This window comes from Eucyclogobius newberryi, unplaced genomic scaffold (assembly GCF_026437365.1).
Source record: "Eucyclogobius newberryi isolate DKJ021-1_F unplaced genomic scaffold, fEucNew1.0.hap1 SCAF_22, whole genome shotgun sequence".
Lineage (NCBI taxonomy): Eukaryota > Metazoa > Chordata > Actinopteri > Gobiiformes > Gobiidae > Eucyclogobius > Eucyclogobius newberryi.
Genome location: NW_027315857.1, coordinates 17449827 through 17469302, shown reverse-complemented (window position 1 = coordinate 17469302; position 19476 = coordinate 17449827). Strand labels below are relative to the sequence as shown.

The 19476-nt window shown below is 37.4% G+C and overlaps 1 protein-coding gene across 6 annotated transcripts in view; it reads right to left on the bottom strand.

Annotated features, from left to right (window-relative positions):
• nrxn2b (neurexin 2b) overlaps positions 1–19476 on the bottom strand; it is a 1099331-nt gene that overhangs the window by 260786 nt on the left and 819069 nt on the right. The gene's annotated exons all lie outside the window — the stretch shown is intronic.

The window sequence follows — 19476 nt, the reverse complement described above, 5'->3', positions numbered from 1 at the left end:
AATGCATTTTTCTCCCGTAGAGACATCTAGATCAGCTCGTAAAGTAGCGCCTACACACACCGAACTTTAGACAGATTGTACAGATGGATTTGTTGATATTTCATCATGAACCTGATGAGACATAATTAGAAATGTTATGCCAATTTTCAGAAAGATTAAGTTTACTGAAATACTAAATAAGATGTACAAAATCTCCTCTGCAAATAGTTTTGTATCTAATGTCAATGTCATTGTTTTGTATGTCAACAAAATTAAGCAAATGTTCAATTTGAGCAATTTTTACACATGCAAAGCCTTTTTTTTATACATATATGAAAACCCTATATGATTAAAAACTTGTAACTAAACTGAAATAGCTAAATTCAAGATTTTTTCCTATTCACTTGCAGTGTCTCAACTCAAGCACCAACCTTAGAAAACAAGAAATTAGAGGAAAAAAATAATCTACCACAAAGCTGTGTTCAAACCTATCTGAACGTTCCAATCGCTCAGATGAATAGTGCAGCCGACTTGTCCTCAACCCTCTCTACAAGTGGCAGCTAATGGCGTACCATCTGCTTATACAGCATATTAGTGTCAATACATTCCATACTCCACTTCATCCAATACTTTGTGATTTATTTTCTCATTTGAGCCTTTATTAATGGATTACAGTTGGCCTCATTTACTCTTACACAAACTAACTTCCTGTATCCATGCTTCTCTAAACTCTTTTTGATAGGAACTCATTTACTATAGCTCATAAAACCTTCATGTTAAACAGGTCTATCTTTCTCCGAGCACATTTTACAATTGTTGCCTGTAATTTGAATTCGAGGCCAACACTATTGCTTGCTAGTTAGCGTCATTAGGATCACAGTGCGGCAGGCATACCTCTATGGTGGTGGTTCAATGGATACACTAAACCATGTTTAGTGTATCCATTGAACCACTATGAAGTACAATTTACATGTACACTATGTAGTTCTTCAAATATATAATGTTCCTGTTCACACCGATTCCCAACAGCTCTTTTTTGTACACTTTTGAGACCAAATCTCAGCAACTTTCTTCTTATGTTCTCTATAAACCTTTTTAAAGCAAACTTATGTGTCTGATTTTGAACCATGAGTAAGGAACATACTTTCAATCCAATTTGTTTTTGTACTGCCCATGCAGTAACTAACGTCACTTACTTACTTCGCATACCATACTTTAAAGGACACATATTATGCAAAATAGACTTGAACATTCTAACCATGTCCTCTAATTAAAATCATTCTTGCAGTTTTATAAGGCTTATAAAAGTGTAAAAAGAACTTTTCACATTCACTTGTTTTTTTAATGCTGTTTAAGAAGTTCTCTCCACCTGAGCATTCAGTTTCAAATGTATTAGATTTTTTTAGTTCACAAGAAGAGAAGTCCGTAAGTCCACACATCATCGGGAGATTTCTGCCGTCCAATTGCGTGCATTTCAACTACGTGCCTGTATTAGCATGTCGGAGCATGCAAGCTGTTGTTTATTTCCCCATGGTAATTCCCTTTGCTGGCAGCAGATGAGGGAGCACCTGACCTGCCTATTCAAAAGTAATTTGTGGTTTTCAATGCATAACACATTACTTTGAGTTCTAAAACATGAGACGCCAAAGCAAAGGTTTTCAAGGGCTAATAACAATACAAATACTGCATGTGTCTAATTTTGTGTCATATTTCTTCAGCTGTGAATTACTTAAGCAACTTAATGAATGACTTCTCTTATAAACATATATATATATATATATATATATATATATATATATATATATATATATAAAAAAAGTTTTACATTTTCATCCCAGTGGCAAGTTCAACTACTATTACTAATCTAATATAAATGTCGACGTAATTATTGGGTAACAAGACATAAATAATTATAATGCAATCACACTAATGTGCCATTGCATTGTATAATAGTATTGCATAATAGTAAGCGCAGCTCTGATTGCATATTGCTGAAGACAAGAGTAAAAATGATCTGCCAACGTAATGATATGTTAAAGCACTGATAAGAACTACAAAGTATGACACTATATGAAAAGATTGCACAGGCTAATGAGAAAACGCACAGTGAATGGCTAATGCACTTGAACTCATCTTGAACTCGAAATGGAAAAGTCCGAACATAAATTCAACCTGGAGATCAACTGACTCCAGCTTATTAAAGCAAACGTGATAAAGGGAGAGCTCTAGGTAAGAGAGGAAAGAGAAGAAAGAAAACCGAGAGAGCGATTGTTGGCTGGAGACGTTCTGTAGGGAGAAGAACATGGAACAGTGGTTTCCTGCTGCGAAGAGCAGCGGGGGAGCCCAGATGAAAAAAAATAATTGTCTTGTCGCTTAGAAGTGCCAAAGCTGTTCTAAATGAAATATAGAATTGTCTATTATGAGCTGGTTACGCAACACGGTTGAAGATTCTTGAGATTCAAAGGATAAAAGCAAAAGTTGGAAGCGATTTCAATGGTACAGAGTCTTTCTTGTCCTATTGATGTTGTTTCACCTTGTTTTGGTGAAGAAAGATAATTGTTCACTTTCAAAACTTCTTGCATAGACGTTGCTGCATGTTATTCATTGTTGAATGTTGTGCGAGGGAGGGCACCTGGTGTAAACTTTGAAAACAACGCCATTATACATAAACGGCACAAACTGACTTATCATGTAAAAATAAAATACTTTCATGATCTGTCAGCCATGTTTTAATAGTTTTTCGCTCACTGTGAGCTTAGTCAAAGTTTAATTTAAGGCTTGCGTACTCAGAAAACTTCCATTATCACCTATCAATGAGCAATCAAGCAATTATTCTACAATGACTCCGGGTGATAAATGTAGAGTAAAAAAATTGACAATCCGCTGTGTCACTATTATCAGGAAGTCAATGGTTCAGCTTCTATTACTAAATGTTGCGGTTTAAAATGTTAAATAACAATCCAAATAATGTTTTGTAAAAGTATAGATGTCTTCTTTAATGAATGATTGCGTTATGCTTTCATTTGTTTTTATTGGGATTTGTAATTGTAATGTGATTTTAACCCCTTGTAAGTTTGAACAAACTGTAGGACAGTGATCCCTCGCTATATTGCGGTTCACTTTTCGCGGTCTCGCTGCTTCGCGGATTTTCATCATGCATTGTGATCTGCATTCTGATTGGCTAAACAGTCTCTCCGCGTCTTCTCTACCTGTGTGTCAATAACGTTATGGATTAATATGTACAAGTACGTAAAACCGCTTGCCAAATTGAAGTTTGCGAGGCCGGTGAGAGCGCGCGTGAGCTTCAATGTTTTATGGAGTATTTCATTGTATAATAACTGTAAAAAATGAAGGTTTCTACTTAGCACATTTCGCCAATCGCGGGTTCGTTTTGGAATGTAACCCCCGCGATAAACGAGGGTTCACTGTATAATACATTATTTAACCCAGCATTTTTAACGTAGACCTTTTTGTAAATGTTTCTTCAAATCTGACTTCAAATCGACACAAAGGCGCCGGTCCAGCTGGCAGCCCGGTGCAATGCTCTGCGCTTTTTTCACACTTTTTTCATACTTATTGTGCTTTATCTTTTGTATTTTGTAAAAAAAAATCTACTTTAGTTGTACGTCGTGTCGTCGTGATGTGCGCTAGCTCCGAGCTCTTATCTTAAATGAATCCAACCACTAAACACTATGCCACAGTGTCTTACACTAAGTAAGAAATAACTGGTCCATTCTCCTGTGCTGGAATATACTTTATGATTACTTCTAGTGTATTTTTGACTTGGCCCTTAAACGGCCCCTTTGGCCATTTTGAGTCAGAGCTAAACCTCAGCTCAATATCTATGAACACACAACCAGACGAGAATGGAGGCACAGGCAGGCTTTACTGGAGACTACGGCATACTTATTTATAACCAAACTCTAGCCCTGTGGCCTAAATATTTAGCATAGAGCTTTCTTCAAAAATAAGTCCTCAAAAGCAAATATATTACCCAGGGCGAGCTCCTTCTCGTTAAAATAAGATGAACCTGTGTATAAAGAATTCAAAAGAGGGCCTCTGTATGCAATAGTTTCAGAATACAGCTTGTAACTTCTTAAAAAGGAGATGGCTTTATCGGTATATCTAGTTCGCAACGCCTTTTTGGCAGATAAATTCAACTATTCTAGGTCTAAGATCCAAGGAGCTTAATCATGTCTACATTTAGTACATGTACAACATTCAAAGTTTGACAGAGGTATACAGCCCTTTTACAACCTTTTCAGCATAACTTCATATTCATATTACCGACTGGAATTGGCAACACCATTTTATAGGTGCAAGGCCTATCTAATAAAGTGACCTCTCAGCATTTATTGGCTATTAGCAAAAGTGTGGTAAAAGTTAGCATAACAAACAACGGTTCACCTAGCTTACATCTGCGCCATTACATTAAATATTTATCCATTCACACAGTGTACTTCACATACTACATCTACTTACACTCATACACACATAACTTTGCTTTAGCTTGCATTATTTAAACCTGTTTTCTTCCTGTATCGGGCCAACACAACACTTTCTATTCTCCTCTCCTCCGTCTTTTCTTTATCTTCAAGGCGCAACATTTTCATACACAAACAATTCACTAAAGTGTACTTGGATTTGAATTGCCTTGAGCAATGTAGTCGAGCCAAATTGACATCACCGTTAGCTATGGTAGCGGCATGAGCATTAGAAATATGCAAAAATATAGCTAGTCTTGAAAGATAGTTATGGAGATCTTTTTGCTGTTGATTTGTTTTAAAGCACTTTCCTGTTTTTTTTTATTTTTTTCACTGACAATGGCAATAAAACATATTCTGATGCTGACTGAGCTAGCATATTTAATGGTAGCTGCTAGCCATGTGCAAAGGAAATTAGTCAGTAAATATTTAGCATTATGATAACGCGTTATATTGCCTACAGAAGAAACACCAGAGTGTCTTCTAAAACTGCAAGGAAGTGTGTTCAAGTATGTTCATTCTTTTGTTCTTATGTTCATTGGTTAGAAATGTCTCATAATAATCATAATAAAGAAGACGCAATTGCAGTGTAAAAACAGGACTTGTCAACATCATGGCAATAATAATGACTTTTGAGAGAACTGGAGCTGTGTTTTCAATCAGCCTGCATTTCGTTATCGTGGTCAAAAATCTCAAAGAATCCTCAATAGCCCTGGTTTACTCCAATATTATGAATCACTACTGGCACAAATGAATTGGTTCGTGGGATCAGTAACTAGAACATTTGTAAAAAAAATAGGAAATTATGATTTGTATTCCAAGCATGATTGAAACAAAATAAAAAAAATTGCCAAGAACAATCTATTATCGCCTATTGCGACATGCATTTACAAATAACCCTCCATATTGTGTGAAATTGGCAATATCACAAGCACAAAAACAATCTGACACCTTAGATTACTATTTGATATTTGCCTCGCAACCAACACAACAACAAATTCCTTTTTGCCTGAGCTCAAAATCCCGTTCTAATTTAGTATTCCCCAAAATTCAAGGTTCTCACTGTTGCAAGGGAAGTCAATAATCTAGCGTTAAAATAATTAGATCTTTGACCCGGCAGTTGGGAGACTCATGGGGCCAAATGAGGACAAAAAGCAGATCAAACTAGTACAATGAACTAGGAAACAGCCTTGGAGGAGCAGCAACTCAGACAAAAGCAGCACATGTGAAGGTTAGAAATAGACAAGCGATGAAATAAACATTAATGTGATCAAATATTAATGGTAATGTGGATGTCACTGGAAAGTGTGAAAAGGCATTAGGCGAAAGAGCGACGGCCCTGAGGGAACAAATAACCACCTCAATAACATGAAAATAAGTGAATCTTTTCAGTTTGTTTTCTAATTATGTTGCTTGGAGTTTATTGAAAATATGTTAGGTAATGCTTTTGTCTGTTGAAGGCCTTTTGAGGAAGACATTTTGAAAACACACAAAAATCAAATAAGTTATTCAGATATTTAGAGTGCTAGAAGGATTTCCAAGGATTTTAAGAAATAGCTCATATAATTTATAGTTAGTTGGCATATTATTCTAATTTATATAACATATTATTGATATTCTTTACAATTTTTAAGCTTTGAGTTTTGCTTTTTTTGTTTTTGTCCTCCCAGCCACCATACTGACCCAAATCATCCATTCATCATTAAACAAAATATGTTCTTTTCAACCACAACTTTACTTTTTGAACTATAGACGCTTTCTTCTGTCAACAATGGCATAACTGACTTCTTTTCTATCATCGACCTATTTTTCCCCTCTTAAATTCCCCTGGCATTTTCCTCCATTGTCAAAGACTTAGCTTGCCCTGCTCTCCAAAGGAAAGCATTCAAAAGGTGTGCAAAGAATAAAAACTTTGGCTACTAAACATCTTTCTTCTAAAAAAAAAAACTAATGCTAATCTCCCCAAACCTGCACTAGCCGTTTTGCAAATAAGTCAATGTGCCGTGGCGAGATAGGATTAACCCAAACAATCCTTCCGACTGTCCAAACTATGCCGACACAGATAAAACGTTTTAGTTTGCCCCTTTTGTGTGATAATTGCTACTTAAATCACATGAACTGGCATTTTTACCACAACCCAAAGTCGTAAACACATCGTAAGCTTGGAGATGGAGCGGCTAAATAAGAAGATAGAGTTATCATGAGTTAGCAGAGTGGCATGCACAACATAAATGATCGGGCATGTTTGCAAAAGTGAGAAATGAGATTTCTGGGTGTGGTGAGAGAGACCTACAGCTGTTTTTGTAATTTTACCACAACCCAAAGTCGTAACAACATTGTTAGCTAGCATGATGTTACAGGTTGTTATTTCCTGATTTGGCACCTTTTTTCATTACTCTTGTTCAACACTTTAAAATGCGTTTATAATGTGTTATCTCTCAGCTGCAGCAGAGAAGTGTCAGTTTAAATCTATATGCATGAGAGTGGGCCTGTGCTTAGAAAGAGAAACAGGAAATGATGATATATTTGTATAATGAGTTCACTCAGTACTGATTATTTTTCTCTTATTTATTTACAGTTTTGCCCTAAGTAACTTCAGCACTTGCTGGAAGTATCTGGGCATGCACAGTTTGAAGAAGAGTGCCAGGGTTCCATATAGAGCCAAAACAGAAAACCATAGTAAATCACAAAATTTAGTTATAAAAAGGTGCCTGTATCTGCTGACACATTGAAATCCAAAGTATGTTGTATGAGCTAAAAAAGAAAGCCTGCTAATGTTACACTTCCTACACTGAATGGACTGGTGTGATCAGACCAAGACGCTTCGGGAATGCTTCTTTTAGACTTAGACAGGCTGTATTGTCATTCAGATACACAGTGAGCACATAATTAGCATTCTGATAAGGAAACATGGTTTTCAGATTAAAAAATAAATCAAAATCAAAAGCCCTTTGAACTCAAATGTATTTTGGAGGGCAATGAAGCAAGATGGTAAATAAGAAGCTAGTGTTATCAAGAGTTAGCAGAGCCACATGGGGGAAAAAATGATACAAAATGTTTGCAAAGGGCCTATGAGATTACTGGGTGCACTGAAAGAGACATATAGTTCATTTAGCCTGCCAAGCCCACAGCATAATCACAAAGCATTATATGGCTGTTTGTATAGATAAGGCCAGAATGAGCACTACATCCAAATAAAAGCTCTGGCCCAAAATGACTATGTACATTATCAGAAAGAGCGCGCTGAGAGCATGTATTTGGGACAGAGTGGTAAGTTACATACAGTACAGAGACTTACAGGCTGAGGGAGCAAGACAGAGTTCAGGTATTTGCAAAGAGCTGTTACATAACATACATATTGTGACGCAATAAGGGCAAATTTATGCCGCTTTCTAGTATTTGGATAAAACACTTTTTAAAAAAATGATTAACCCTATTTATAAATGTAATAATGATGTTTTTCTTCATAATGTCTTCAAAAGCTGCTTCTAATATGGATTATTTGGAACCGACATGTACCACTCTTTAACAATAGGCTTCAAACAAGAAGTGTAATTTTCTCATTCGTCAAAGATTAGATTTATTTATTTTTTGACATTTTCTACTATAATAGGTCTACTGCAATTAAAAAAAAAAGTACAGTAATAAAATATGCACTGATTTAAATGTACTCTAATTGCAAATATTGTTAACTCACAATAATACATTTTTCAGTCCATCCAGTGAGCAAAATCATGACGCTAACAATGCTAATAATGCTAACGATGCTAACGACTTAGGCTGAACCAAGATGACAAGACCATCTCTGCCGTTATAACTCCACACCAACAAACTAGCTAATTTATAACAGTAAAAGTAGTAGCATTTTCGTTCTTTGCTCGTATGACTCCAGCACAGATCCACATAACATCCGGATCTCCTCTTCTCACTTCCCGCTCGTGTTGCAAACCTCAGCATTGTGTCACGCCAGGATCTTCTCCTCCTGCGCTCGCTATAAGAGGATTGTCCCGTCCACTTTGAAGCTTTTGAATAACGTTGCCGCAGCTTGCCAAAGGGGACAATAACTCACCCCAGGAAGACCGATGAAACAGTCCGATATGAGTTTATATAATAGGCTGAATTATTTTGGAACTTTTTCATAAGAAGGATTGGAATTGTGATTAGATTTTCAATTGTGTCTTATTAAACAAAAAAGGCTCACAGCCGTACATTTGGAACACATTCAGCAGCATCAATTTGAGAGGAAACAGAAATATTAACTGCTAAACTAATACAAGATCACCAGTTTGAACGTATTCGGAGTTTGAAACAGTGTTGGCAGATATTATACATATTAAGATTAATATTAACATAACATATTAAGATAAGAGAGTGCTTTTCAAACTTCCTATAAGTGATCTGTTCTTTTCTTCTGTATCTACCTCTGTATCTACCTGCGTTGCATCAATGAAATTTCCCCATGTGGGACAATAAAGGATTATCTTAGGCCTTACGTCTTAAGATCCAATGGAAACAATACATTCAGTTATTTTAATTTGACATTACACTTTGTCTAAACTAAATTAAATATTTTTAAAATATATGAAGTCACCCACGCAATTATTATGTTTCCCATTTAATTATGATATATTGACCCAAAGCGAAGAAAGTAGATTTCAAAATGAGCTGGTTAAAATATGTTTCAATCAAAATATTTAAAAATGGGGAAAAGGTGACATACTATTTTTAAACAAAGTTATTTTTTTGTTTTTTTTGCTCCAAATTGCATTCATAGTTGCAGCCTTTTAAATTAGTTAATTTTGACTATTCACATTGTTTTTCAGTGTGAATTACCGTGTGAAAGAATATTTCCAAGACAATTTAGTCATCTAAAATATGTATTTTTTTATTTTGTCGAGCTAGCAGCGCCAAATGATGTTCTTTTCGATAAATCTCAAACGATTTATAAAAAAACAAATTGGCTTCTCTATCTCACCTTTAAGAGATATAAATTCTGCAGTGGACTCCATCATCATTCAGCATAAGTCTTTCCATTTGCAGGAAAAACGCAGTGATTTAGAATGACATTTTTCAACTACAAGACAGTGTTTTTCAAAGTGCAAATTCTGAGGGCGATAAGCGAAAGAGAATATGCAGAGTCTACATTTAGAGAAAAACAGTATAACACATACAGCCTCCAGGTGCTAAACAAAAATGAAATGTCTTGCAATGATCTTTATAGCTTAGATATTTTATGATGCCGCTTTTATAATTTAATTTGCTAGATTTCTATGCACGGTTTTGGATTTCGTTTTGATTCGACAAGATGTCGTCATGTATTAGTAAGTCATAGAGTAAACATGTATGGGGGAATCAATAGCAAGTTTATGACGGACATTATTCACAGTGGCACTAAACCAAAGTAATCGCATGCTAGTAATGAAAGAGTTTGTGATGGATTTCATAAACCCAGTGACCTTGTATTAGCAGCTTCAGCTTTTACGATTCTTTACATTCTAAAGGTCAAAAAAGTTTCAATGATTTATCTGCAATCTCGCCGTGTAATCACGATCAATACAACTGCGTTCCGAGACCAGGACGTATGATTATCTGCCCAAAAATATCTTGAAACTTTGAGTGTTGGCGCCATCTACTGATCGCAGAGGGAATTACACAGTACGTCCCATGGGAAACAGCAGCAATCCAAACGCAATTTGGTTTGTTATGAAGTTGTTGCTTTTGTAAAACATGAGATGCTAAAGTTAAGATACTCAGGGGCATATTTAAACCCTAATAGAAACAGCAGGACCACGCCCCTTCCTGCGGCTACACTATTTAAGCATCCAGATCACATACACCTGTGTTCATGACGTCGTGCCCCTCCCTCCCGCCCCCTATTAATTGTTCTAATTATTCTAATCTATCTCCTAGATGGGGGTATCGAGGCCCTGGAGTCTTTAGCCCTCATTGCAAGAAAAGGCATCCATTTCTGCTAATTTGTGTTTAATGTTTCTCGCATGCCAATGTTTCTCGCATTCTAGTTGGATTGGTTAGATTGAAGTCTATTTTTAGTCATTCATCTAGATTTTTGACTGCACATGGCTTATTCTCCTGCTGTTCTTGAACTTTGCATTGCAGGAAAGGAATTGGATCATTGTGGGACAAATACAATCTGATCTTATCTTAAAAGTATAAGGCAGGACTAAGAACTTTAAAATTATTACATTTGACCAACCAAAATTAGCATCTCTGGCAACCAAAGACTACTGCAGCATGTTCTACCTTCCATAATGTGGCTCTCCATATGTTCTCATCAGCCCTGCCCGTCTTGCCTTGCTTCCCTTCCGCATATACATTCCTTTTCCTACAGATGGGAGCTTAGTGCAACCAATCATCTCGGGCATAAAAAAGCGAGGGGTATAGAACTCTTCCTATTGGAGCGATGAACCATATCACTTCACGCTCTGCATTGCCGAACCATCTTCTCCCTGTAGATACATCGGTACAAGGACACACACTTCCTGCATGTTGGGGTCGTCAGCTGCGGGGGCCCGAAATAGCATCAGGAAAAGCCAGCCAAGTGCTTCGAGAATGACAGGATTTCTAAGTCTAATTAACGTGATTACCAAGGCGTTCATAAGCAATGCGGGGCATATTGAAGGTATAATATCTGCAATTAGGTTGTTTCCGTGAAATCTGTCAGCGAGGTGTGCAAATGTTAATTGTCTTAATTACCTTGAAAAAAAAAAATTGGGGGAAAGTTTTCCCGCTATCAATTGAAAAAGAAACGCATTGGAAAGCTGTTTACCCAGAGACCAACACGGATAAGAAATACAAAATAAATTACCAATGACCGGAAAGTTACCAGTGAGTTGAGTACTTGAAGGAGCTAATGAACCAAGGTTTTTTAAAAGATCACAAAATTAGCTTATTTGTTATTTTAAAGGCGATGGGAACTTCTAAATAAAAAGTAAAAATAGAAAACAGCCACCCAAGGTTAGCTAAATTGGACGTTTAAAATGATCTTATTTGAAAGATTAAAAGATCCATTGTAAGTCAAACATTCCCTGAATTTAGGAAACATATTGTCATGTTTCTTTCATTCTTTCAAAGCATTTCTTAAGTTACATATTACTAGCTCAATACACAAAATGAAAATACATTTGTGTTTAGAAAAGTAAGGTCCGAGGTAGGGGGGAAGCGGTCAACTTTCTGATTTAAAGGTTAGAATCAGGATTCTAGCTGGAGGATTTTGCCTGTTGTGCTTGTTTCAGTTGATTGAAGAAACATGGGAGGAACATGAAAACTGGCCGCAATATAAAATAACTACCACCATTTGAAAGTCTCGCTTCGTGCAACACTTCCTCACGACATGCTTTCCACAAACTGCTGCGAGCCAACAAAGCACTCCTAATCTCTCCTTTCCCTTGTCACGTTAATTGAAGCCAGACTTACAATGACATTATCAGCGCCGCTCATATGCAAATCTACACATGTTCCCTCACCTAAAGCACAAAGGCTGTTGCACGTCCACCCGGGACAACAAGATGGATGGCCTGTAAGCCAGGGACCCTTGACGTTGCATTCCGCGCCAATCCTCTCCCAAGGAAGCTAATGCATTCTTCTCCCCCTCTAGTACATCTTTATTGTCTAATGCGCAGTAATGTCGTGAATGTTTTATGAGGAAGACCCAGAGAACAGACAGAGGAAGAAGTAATACGCAAGACTGATGGATGGCGAGGAGGTTGATGAATATGAGCAGATAGAAAAAGAAGGTGGATGGGAGAGTGGAGAAATGCAAAAGTCTGGCTCAGAAAGAAGCAGCACATTTTCGAATCTGATGCTGGGGGGAAAAAGCACTAGAAATAACAGAACCAATTGTCAGCAACAGAGTAAAAGATTAACTTTATTTCCGATTAATACTGGAGGAAAACTGTAATGCCCAAGAACACAGCAACAATATGCAATGGTATGTAAGTGGGGATCGAACTTACATCGAAATGATCAAAATTATAATCATTTTATTGTAGCTTACTTTTCCAACTGTAACATTTTGAAATAGAACTTTCAAATACATGTTTGTGTCTCGTTAGATAATGCCCTTCCTCCTCTTGTTAACACCACGTTGTACTGTATTTTTGGCTAGCAATTGTTCACTGCCTTCAGAATGATAATCTTGGCTCATCTCACATCCTAAAACACTCCAATGTGCAATAACTACCCAAATTTAGTCGCTTGCTTTTCCTAGGAACATCTCATTCTGGGACATTAATTATTCCGAACATATGGTCACTAGCTGTGTCCTATGCCCAGAGTTTCACCCAAGCGTTTCTAAGGCACTGAAATCAGTAAGCAAACTTGGCAAACACGATAGCTTTTTACATAATTAAATATGCAGCATCTTGGGGCAATGCTAGCACAGTTTATAACCTTTAGTCTCTCTAAATACTAAGATTAAGTAAAAGGGGGGGATATGGATATGGTTGTCAGGGATATCCATTTCCAAAATTGCACTTTCTGTATCGTCTCATCCAAGATTTGATGGCTTCAAGGTTACAGCCTGTGGCTACACAATCTGGTCTCCACTGTCTCCTCTCATATACCCAACTGGCATTGTCGCAGTAGTAGTCAGTATTCATGATGATGAATTTCAATCAACTGGTTTGTTTGAGAAAGCTGGATCTATATCACAAATCCATAAAGTAAAATGGTTGTAAGTAAATAGAATAGCAAATCCAATGTTATTTTATTTGTAACAGGATGCATTTAATTGTTTAGAGGTGGTCAATATAAAGTTGGACCATTTCAAGGGTCAATTTAGAATTCCTTTTCTACTTGAATGTATTTGAACCGAGGGAGCCATCAGGAAAACATTTTGCTGTTTCTCTTTTATTTCTCTCATCTATTGCAACTCGACTCCATACATTTCCAAATTCAGTTTAGACTCGCATACCTACTTTTGGTTTATACGTTTTATGTATTTTGTGTTTTTACACACATCCCCAATACTTTCCAAATACATGCAGTTTGGAACACCAGATAACCACCATCTCTACATTTTAATAGTACAAAGAATTTTGACTCCAAGATCTTTACAATTGGCAGTAATAAGGAACATAAAGAGATGAGTTGAAAATACCCGTCGCTCGGAGGTTCATGTGGGGTTTCCGCCACAGCTCCTTAATGTATGCTATGTGGCATCGTTCATGTTTACTTCATGTACGATGTTTTTTAAGTGCAGCGAGCAGAATTGATTGTGAGAGTTGTCACAGGCAATATACATGTCACAGATGTTCAACCTTAAAAAAAGTAATATAATAATAGTAAATGAACTTGACTATTGTCGAATTGCAATCAACTGCATAAAAAACGTATGTAAAGAAAACGTATTGAATCATTTTTTGATTGAGTCAGCGAAGCCAATTGACGTTGCAAAAAAACACTAATCACAAAGCTTAACAAAAAAAGAGGGTATGAGGGGTTTTGAAAGTATGAAAGTGTAATCTTCTGGTTTGTGCGCTTTACTCACTAGGCTACACACCACGCAACTTACACCATGAGTGCAAGTTCTTTTACCTTGACCTCTACTAAATCCCTCCAAAAAGGCCATCTGTACAGTACATATTCATTTCCACTTGCTCTTTCAGATCCCATTCCTCTCTTGACCAATCTCCACCGCGCCCCCCCCGCCGCCATTTCTTCAAAGCTCCACTCGTCCGTCTGATATTCTGTTTCAAACTCCCGACCTTTTCTTCCACCATTCCATCTGAAGTGTCCTTTAGCGTGCGCGTCTCATCTGTCTACCCCTGGCATCTCCCATCAGTCTCGGCGGCCTACAGAGCCAGTCGGAGCGGAACAGCCATCACTCCAGATTTGAGTCAACACCAATGTCCTGGAAAACTGATAAATAGGACGGACCGCGAGCGCTGGCGGGACTGTCCGGTGGATGACTCTGATGTAACTGTATATGTGTGGTCAAATACACAGATATGTTTAATTTTAAGGAGGTCACATGGTCATCTGAAACCTAGAAATGCGTGGACAGGGAGTATCTACTGTAAGTGATTAAAAGGTCCTATGAATTTTGACAGTTGATCGTAAAAAAATATGTTTTGTACTTCAACAAAGGTACAAATTGCCTCAGAATTTGAGATTTTTCAATGTATTTATTTTATTTAAATACAATAGTCCATCTAAGTCCCTTACATATTCAGGGGATTCCTGAGCCCAAGAGGGTAGTGGGAGGAGCCTATTGTACATGTAATCTACATAGACACAGAGAGAACATGCAAATCATATAGAAAGGCCCCAAGCCACCCTCAAGCAAAAGTGTTCACCACTGTGCCACCAGACCGCTCAAATTTGTCTCAAAACAATGATAGCAGAATCAAATATTCAAACTGCACACTTCTAATGGACCATGTTCCAAAACAAACAAAAACTACTTATGACAAATGCCTTTTATAAATGAGCTCCTGCTACAGTTCATTAGCTTTCCAGATTAGCACATGAATATTTCGTACAAACAGAACATGTTGCCAATGTGTGCTAATAGTAGCAAACATGTTCTGGTTCAAGTCTTTGTTTTTAATGAGTTTTTCCAACTTTTCGTTTTTAGATGATTGACTTTTTCATTTAGCATCGCACAAAGTAGCTGCTAATATTGTCATCAATGAGTTTGTTACTTTGAAGTGTATTGAATGTGAAGCAAGGCACATGGCTGGTCGCAGACAGCAGCTTGCGCTCACATCTGGTACTGCTGGGACTGAATGGTGGAATTAAACACTATCACAGCTATTTTTACCATCATTATTTTGCATTACACGAAAAATCAACCAAGAAAACTGTAATTCCTCCTCTGTTGCTAAACCTAATTGTTGCTAGCTAATCAAAACCATGCTATCTTTGTCTCTCAGCCACCTCGCATGAATGCACGCTCTCTTCCCTCCATTGTTTGGACAACCCTATTCTGTCCTTAACTCCATCGCAACCTCCAACTTTCTTGACCTTGGATCTTTTTCAGGCTAACCAATCATAATTCCCCTTCATCACATTGCTCCCTAGCAGAATTGAGGCATTAAAGTTGATTGTTTCAACAAAATATTAACTGCACCATACAATTGTTTGGTCCCATATTAACTTTTGAAATCTTTCAAGTATCTACAGAGGAATGTATATGTGTTCATCTTAAAATGAGTGTAGAAACCGTATTGCATTCAAAACAGAAGAGCTGCTGAAAATAAAGCCACTATGAACCAGGCCGAAGTACAATAAAGTTAGCTGCATCTTGTATCTGTCAACAGTACAGTGATAAGAAAAACCTTTGAGAATTCACCCTGTGAACTTGCAGAAAAGACCTTAGTGAGAAGAATGGAATTTCTTGCATATGTAGTCTTCTTTCAATTCACAACAGTGCAGTTTTTATATACTTTATTTATGTACTTTCATAGCAGGAAATACTTTTTTATGCTACTTGTCTGCCTATTGTTTCCAGAGCCACATCTTCCTAGGAGCGGAATGACCCATTTCAGGTTTGCGCTAAAACATTACAATTACTCTGTGGATCAGGCAATGGTGGAGGTTTTGACTTCAGTAAAAAAAAAAGAAAAATGTATGTATCATGGGAGACTATGGGGGATTATGGGATAAAAAACAACATATAGATCATTATAATTCTTCTTTTCTCTTCAAAGCACAGTGCCATATGACCTTTAGCTTTCCATAAAGTCTTACCCCTTGCACTTCAAAAACCATGATGACATGATGATGAATGCAACAGCAGCTTGGACACGTTGCCTGAAATCGAAAATCCAGTTTACGTCAGACGTTTTGAGTTATTTTCCCTCTGATCATTCCAGGTTCGACCATGTGTGCATCTAGCCGCGTGATTCTATTGCATCAACCAAAGCCCCCTGTTGAGTGTCGTCGCATCGTCGCCAGTGCTAACCTGCTGGGAGAGCGATGTCAAAAACACGCAAGGAGGCAGCAGACATTGTACAATTCAAACCTCTGGGATAAGCATGCTCAGTTACACATTGCACAACGTACCAGTAAAACAACCACCAAACAAATTGAGCTATAAGGTCAGTAACCCGACTAGAACCCCCACTCTTTACCGTACCCTATCTTAATTAACAAATCTGTTGGAAATGTCAAGGAACCAAAGGCTATGAAAATATCACACGCTAAACTTGATCCAATGTGACGCTAATTGGGGCTCATTTAATCAACCATTGGGAACATGTTAATAAATAGTTGAAACAAGACGGCTTTATATTATTAGAGTGACTGATCTCGGGGCCAATGGTAATACATATGCAAGACTATTTGTAATTCTACCAGGCAAATGAAGACTACTTTAACTTTTATTGATCGATAAGTTAAACATTAGTGGAAGTAAAATAATATAAAGATAAACTAGAAAGTGCTGATGGATTCTTCTGCTAGAACTATTGTTATCATTAGTTCTACTACAAAAAATATTTCTACTACAACAGCCGCTATAGCACGCAACTGCTGACCAGATTACACAAGCATACTAGTGTAATAAATATAGTGCACTAACTTTATATATTCTAAAGATAGAAGCTGTTTTTGATCTTTCCACATTGATTGCAACGCCATTCTGTGTAAGCGGCCATTTTGTCTTCAGAGCCAATGCATGGCACCCAGACGCCATTATTGCTTTATGTATCTCACATCCCCCTTTCGGTTTTTGCACCCTGCAGTCAACTCGATCTCCAATTATTAGCGAGAGAAACAGATTTGCACTCCTCTCTTGTTTGGGGTCTCATAACAACGCTGGCTAATCAGAGAGAGCTGGACCTGAGTAAGCTGTGCACCACACTGCAGACTTTTATTAGCTGTAATGAGGGGACTCGATAATAAAGATGAAGATTTTTCAGTTCAGGCAGCAAGAGTTGGGGTATAGAAGTGGGTTAGAGAATTAACATTAATAGTCCTAAGATCATGAACATATACAACTAGTTTGATTCAGATTGCTAGACTTCTAGTGTATTGGAAAGACAAGCAATGCCACGGGGGCAGAGAAGTCAATGCAATAATGCAGGAAGTATACATTTCTGAATACAGGGCGGGATTGAAATTTGAATATACTATTTAACATAGAAACTTCCAAACTACCATTTCTTACATTACAGTCATGTCCATGTACAATTGATGCATAGTGGTCATTTTTCTAAATTTTACATTTTGTACATTGTACTTTTACTTGTTTTGATTTAATAGGCAGCAAGAGTTTAGCATATTATAGCCAACTTCAACTAAAATGTCTTATTAACCGGAAGTATTTATGACTGTATGCAAAGTATCACCTAAGAAAATAATACGTTTTCCGAGTACCACTATTCCAGGTCTAAAATAGGACTAAACCAGGTCTAAAATTTGACTACATAATTTATATTAAGTGTCGAAGTGAAGTAGAAGTGACAAGTTTGGTGACTGACAAAAACTCAACTACATGTGAGTAACAACAGAGCCTTGGTAAGAAAACATTACCATGTATTGCAATATTTTGTTTAATTATTGCCAAATCAATTGGTGCACAAATGAGCATAAATGCTAGCTTATGCTGCCCAGATTTAAATACAATGTGGCTGACTTACTATGGTGGATTCTAAATTCTAGTGGAAATGTAATTTACATACTGACCCTTAATTCACATTGATAGGTGTAACCGACATATAAACATCTACAATTTCTCTATCATAGGATATAACATATCAGTACCAGGCTGTATGTGCAACTGAACAAGTCAATTCTGGAGGGTTCTATTACCTACCTCTTACTTTTCTATTGTCCACCTCAGAGATTGAGCTGAGTGACTTTTAAACCATGCTAGCATGACTCAAACTGGGCCTTCTGTGTACCATGTTCTAGACTGCTGCACTCTGCTCTGCTCCACCTGGAGGACACAGCCTCGGGGGAGCCAATTATGAGTGTCCAATGTCCCAGTTGTACAGCTCCAAGACATCGTACAGACACCGGTATGACAGGGGAAACGAGATGAAGTGTTGGAATTGAGAACATGGAAGATTTTCGAGGAAATATAGGTTCAAGTTGGATAGGATTGACAAGGATGACGAAATATTACTACACTAAATTTTATATCCAAATACCATACTTTTCGGGCTACAGCGCTCCTGAATAAAAGTCATGCACATGAAATTTACGAAGGAAATAGAAATTGTACATATACAGGCCACGCCTGTCAATACACTGGAGTTGCCCATGTTATAACAAGAGATATTTACACATAAATAAATGCAGTAGTGATGCGCCAGTTGTCTTTTGACTGGGGCAGGCCGGGCCAAGAAAGTTTAGTTTCAATGCGGTAGGTTCTAAACTGTATCGCATGTCCACTCCCCGCCTGTCTTTGCATTCAGCAGCGTGTAGATTCACTTCCTGATTGGAATCATTTCTGATTGTAATAAAACACACCGTGTTTTGAAGCTTAAAATACAGAAAACACAATGTGTCCCTTGGACAGAGCTTACGTCTTCTTCTACAGTGTGTCAAACGCTTGCGCTTCCTGCTAGATTGCCCCCTGGTGGCCATTAGCCAGTAAAAACAACTAATTAGCCGCACCGTTGTAATGACCTCAGGGTTCAAAGCATAGAAAAAATGTAGCGGCTTAAAGTCCCAAAAGTACGGTTAGTACAAATATTTCATAAACTGGAAAATTGCATTGTGGTTTTTGTTCTTGACCTATTCAGTAATATGACTGGATACAGGATCACTGGCAGTAGCTTTTGGCAGAATGCAAACTAACTGAAAGGTTAGCAGTTGGATTCCCACTTAAACAAGACACTTCACCCACCTAACGTCCATTATATATGTACACTGATGTATGTATGAATGAGTATTAGGGGTAATTGGTTTAATTATTTCTTGAGTTGCTTTCTAAACTGTTTCAACGTTTGTTTGCTTTTTGATTTTTGATGAAGTTTCCACCAATTTGGAACTATTGTATAATAGAAACAGCATGAAACCAGCATGAAACAGCCCAAAGTGT